We start from the raw sequence: 5,460 nt of genomic DNA on the forward strand, positions 1-5,460 counted from the left end.
TTATCCAATACCATAACTCAAACAGATAAATTCTTCATCAGTCTTCCTTATTCATTGTCCAACTTTCACATGCATATGAGCCTATTAAAGATACCATGGCAAGTCAGGGACCACTTAGTTCTCAAACTGACATTTTTGCTCTTGAACACATTCCTATTCATAGTGGCCATATATAGGGTTTCCTGAACTGTACCTCTTCAAGGGAGTAGACAGTTTCATCTTTCTCCCTAGGAGTGGTTGGTGGATTTAAACTATCAACTTTAGTTTAGCAGTCCAGTGCTTATCCTACAATGCTTCCAGGGCTCCTTTTTTAGAATGTATTCATATATGTGTCTATATATGTATGTATGTATGCTTAAGGTATATATACAAAGACACCGGATTGTACAAACACAAGATTTAGGATATGGATTCTCGACTCCACAAATCCTGAGGTTTTATTTATTTTTATTTTTTGAGATGTTTTTCTAATTGAGTGCTTATGTTTCAAGAATGGCCAATCCTCTGATCATAAAATGGAATGGACAATAATATTCAGTGACCACACTTTCAGAAGATGATAGATACTGTGTTAGATATCAGCTTCTCAAGATCCTTACGGGAGTGCTGCCAGAATGCCAGAAGTTACTTGTACTCAATGTTAAAGGCAAACCTGCAGAAAATGATGTTAAGCTTGGAGCTCTCAAACTGAAACCAAATACTAAAACCATGATGATGGGAACTCATGAGGAGAGCTTGGATGGAAGATGTCTACCCCATGACAATGATGATGTTGTCAAGAACTTTGATATTGAAGATGAAGTGGTTGAAGTAGAAAATAGAGACAAAAACCTACTGAAGATTTCTCACAGAGTTAAGGAGTAAAAAGTGGACATTTAAAATCCTCTCAGGGAAGACTTTTCATACTAGATGTTGATTAGCTAGTATTTAACCATAAGTCTTGTGTCGAGTCTGGAGTAGAATTAATGCAGCCATGTCTTCATTAATTTCTGACATCTGCATATAAGCTTTATGACATCATTGTTACTTGGTCTGCAACAAATATGAAGCGGATTGAAGCTAGAATGAAAGCGCTAGGAGTGAACACAAATGCAAACTACAAGATTACCTTTATGTTGGACAGTGTTGGTGTGATCACAGTGCATATGCCAAGAAGAGGATTAATGGATGTAAAATCGCTTGGTGTTATATGGGGACAGTTGTCAGAATTTTACAGCAAAACACACACACAAAAAAAAAAAAAAAAAAAAAAAACCATCATGTTTGATGACATAGGAAGAAATTTTCTAATGAACCCACAGAATGGATTAAAGATAAGGCCTTTTATGAAAGCACACCTAAATCGAGATAAAAGTACTTTTAAAATTAACTCAGTACTTCAAGGTATTAGCAAAATTAGATTTTTTAAATAGAAACCACAAATCTAGGGAATGCTATCTCTCAAAGACACAAGGACAGTAATTAAAAATTATACTGGCAATTACTGAAGATACTTGAGATCCATGAACTTCTTGCTTTTATGCTAGAAATCATTATGATACTGCTAGACAGTGAAGCAAATATAAGCCTGCTTATACTTTGTCTTCCAGGTTTTCGAGATTCAATTATATATTTTTTGAAGATCATAGCAATATGCTTTTAAAAATCCATTTTCTCCTGTATGTATATGCTGTTACTGTTGAAAAAAGTTTCTCCATCATTGATTAGTAAGTTCCTCACACACACACACACACACACAAAAGATGAAGAGAAATGTACGTTCAACAATGTTATTTTGTAACTTTTGAAACAAGTTGTATCTTGAGTGTTTTTCTTGTGTTTTTGTCTTACTGACTCTAAGACCAAACCCATCTTGAAACTAATGTTTCTCCTTTTAAAACAACAAAAAAAACATCAGTTTTTTGAAAAAACAGACCTAGTATTTAAGTGTGTTTAAATTGTCCAATAATTTTTTATTCATTTGTCATAGACATGAATTCCTGTCTGTGTTTCATTACTTATAAATTCGGAGCTGTCTGTGGTCTGTATGTGTGACAGTGTTCTTTGAGTAAAACTGAAAAACATCAGATAATGTTGTAGTATGAGACATAGAACTTATAAGATTAAAGAATAAGCTAAAGAGCAAGAGTTAAAAAAGAAATGGCTATGAAACTTTACTTTGAAAATGGGAATATTTGACTATATGGGGTTTCCTTTCTCCATAGTAACGAGTAGCTGGAACAGGCAGATGGTCTCTGGCTTGCCACAGTCTCTACCACTTTGTAGTATTGTCTGGCTTAATGTACTTGTTTATATCATCTGCATAGCTGTTGGAGGCAACTGAGTTGGCCACTACTAACCTGAACATTTGTGGGCTTTACACAAGAATAAATCCTCCATGGAATCTGGTTTCCCAGGGACTCTCTTAGAGACGGGAAGTAGACTTTATCCATTATTTGCAGAGTTCATCTTTATAAAGTTGCTTATTTGCTAAAATTTATAACCCCAACATTGAAACTTCTGTCACTTTCAAAATTATTCACAGACATATAGAAAATTTGATTTACCCAATACACACATTCCCAGTTGAGACTGAACAAGTTGATGTTCAGCCTTCTGGTTTCAGCTTTCTACAGTAAATAAGTGTCCTACTTTTGATCTCTTTAAAGCCACATTTTTTGTGCTTTTTGCTGGTGAGTGCACGGTTTAAAGTAGCCCCCAAGCATAGTGATGAGGTGCTATCTTATGTCCCTAAGAGCAAGAAGCTAGTGGTGTGCCTTATAGAGAAAATGTATGTGTTAGATGAGCTTTCTTCCAACATGAGCTATAGAGCTGTTGACCATGAGTTCCATATTAATGAATCAACAGTAAGATATCTTTAAACAGATGCGTGTATAAAACAAGGCTATATTCTGATCCGTTGATGAAAACATTGTGCTTTGAGATTCACAGGAACCTAACCCAGTGTTTCTCCTAGGAAAAATGGATCAGTGTTTACTAATTCAGTGTTTTCAGTGACTTTATAGAACACAATTAATGCAAATAATGAGAATCAACTTTAATTTGCCTTCATTATTCTAACCTTTCTCTATCCTCTTTTCTTTTATCCTTTCCTCATCTTATCTTCCCTTCTTTTCTATCACCATCCCTTACCTCTTCTTTCCTCCCCTGCTTCTATTTCCTTTCACTTTTCTCAACACCTTGATGAAAACTGATAGAAGAAAACAAACTCACCAAACCTATAGTGCTGTTTATATTGGATCTTTCCATTTCTAGATAAGAGTTCTCAAAACTCCTAGGACCACAGCTAAATGTGATCATGAGAGAAGATGGAATAAGAAAGCGGAATGATACCATCTGTTTTAAATACAGATGGACTGTCCTGAAGAACTTTGACAATTGATGGTACTGTGATATGCACAGGCTAAAATTTGAAGTCTTAATTTTTTTTGAAATATGTTCTCTCTAGTTGTGTAAAGAAAACAAAAATTCCCACAGCTGGATCAATAAGTAACATCATGATAAATGGGAAAAAGATTGAAGTTGTCAAAGACTTCCTTTTGCTTGGGTCCATTATCAACCCTCATGGAAGCAGCAGTCAAGGAATCAAAATGACATATTGCACTAAGCAAATTTTCTCACAAGTGTTCAAAAACAAAGATGTCAGTTTGAGGACTAAAGTGCACATAACACAAATGGTAATTTCAATAGCTTTGTATTCATGTGAAAGCTATAAAATGAGTAAGGGAGACCATTGAAGAATTGATGCATTTGAGTTATGGTGTTGGAGAAGAATATAAAGAGTTCCATGGACTGCAAGAAGAACATACAAATCTGTGTTGGAAGAAGTATAGCTAGAGTGCTCTTTAGAAGCCAGGATGGTGCGACTTGGTCTCTCATACTTCAGACATGTTGTCAAGAAGGACCAGTCCCTGGAGAAGGACATCATGCTTAGTCAAGTTGAGGATCAGTGAAAAATAGTACGACTCTCAATGAGATGGATTGGCACAGTGGCAGCAGCAATGAGTTCAAGCTTAACAATGATTGTGAGATTGGCACAGGACTAGGCAGTGTTTTGTTCTGTTGTGCATGAGACCACGATGAATTGGAACTGACTAGAGGGCACCTAACAACTACAACAAAGTTATACATGAGGGCTTTAAAGAGTTCATGGAAAATTGGAGTTAACAAATAATGGAATTTTTTCATGAATTTTTTTAAATACCTCATATGGTATTCCTTTGTCTCTGTAAAGTATTCCTGTTATGTCCACAATAACTAAATTTAGGTGGTAAGAAATCTGGGAAGCTTTTATCAGAACTTACATTCCTGAGGAGTAACTATATATACTGTAAAACAAGCCCACAATTGTGCTGTGTGAAATCCAAGTGGCCAAGTGGACAGTGTTTTTGTTATTTTTAAGTGTGGTCAGTTCAGACACATGGCACCCCTGTCTTTATATGGTTTCCGAGGAGCGGCTAGTAGGATTGAACCACTGACTTTGCAGTTCAAACTGACTTTGCGGTCCAGTGCTTATCCTACAGCGTTACACTAGGACTCAGGACAGCCTTTGGTGCTGGTGGTAGTGTGCCATGGAGTTGGTTCTGACTCATAGCGATCCCACATCGGGTTTCTGAAGCTATTACAGGAGCAAAAAGCCTCATCCTTCTCCCGCAGAGGAACGGCTGATAGTTTCAATCTGCTGGCCCTGATGTTAGAGTCCAAGTCATAAGCACTACACTACCAGAGCTCCTTAGATAGTTTTAGAGGGTGAAAAATATGATGAGAGATTGAAAGAAAAAATGAGTTTTCTGCCTGCGGTGGTCACTTTAAAAGTTCACACTTCATGAATTCTGAATCAGTATATTAATATCAATATATTTGAACATGTGTTGAAGTACTGTACCTGGAATATTCAAAATATTAATCAGGAAAAAGTGATGTTATTTATTTGACATCTAGTGGAAAACAAAAACTTGGTGATGTCATAAGTATTCTAATTTGAATAAAAGAACATATGCCAATAACTGAAATTCACAGATTGTCTCTAAATATTTGGTCAAACTACAGAAAAACAGGTAGCAAGTATCCAAATAGACTTCCCTTTCTGGAACACTCCTACACACCCTTCAGCATCAAGTGACTCAAATGTCGACACATCTGTGAGACCTTCCCAGCCATCTCAGTCGTCTTCACCATCTGTCCTCAATCAGGCAGCTGAGTGTTCCTCTTCTGGGTACCCACAACACTTTTGATCTAGTTATAATACATAATTTTATCACACTGATTTTAAGAAGTCTGATCTACTCCCTTGGTATGTCTCATAGCCCACTAACCTGTGAACTCTTCAAGGTAGGGATTGTGGCTTAACCATCACTAACTTTCAACTGGTGTGGTGCTATGGGTTAATGTGTTATACTCCAAAGTTGGTGGTTTGACCACAGGTTAGCGGTTCAAGCTCACCAGCCACTCCTTGGAAAC

At 36.6% G+C, this 5,460-nt stretch overlaps 1 pseudogene; it reads left to right on the forward strand.

Annotated features, from left to right (window-relative positions):
- The first annotated feature begins 492 nt into the window (after window positions 1-492).
- On the forward strand, window positions 493-1,461 carry LOC102812001 (annotated as a pseudogene).
- Window positions 1,462-5,460: the final 3,999 nt, after the last annotated feature.

Source organism: Chrysochloris asiatica, unplaced genomic scaffold, assembly GCF_000296735.1.
Source record: "Chrysochloris asiatica unplaced genomic scaffold, ChrAsi1.0 scaffold00451, whole genome shotgun sequence".
Classification (NCBI taxonomy): Eukaryota; Metazoa; Chordata; class Mammalia; order Afrosoricida; family Chrysochloridae; genus Chrysochloris; species Chrysochloris asiatica.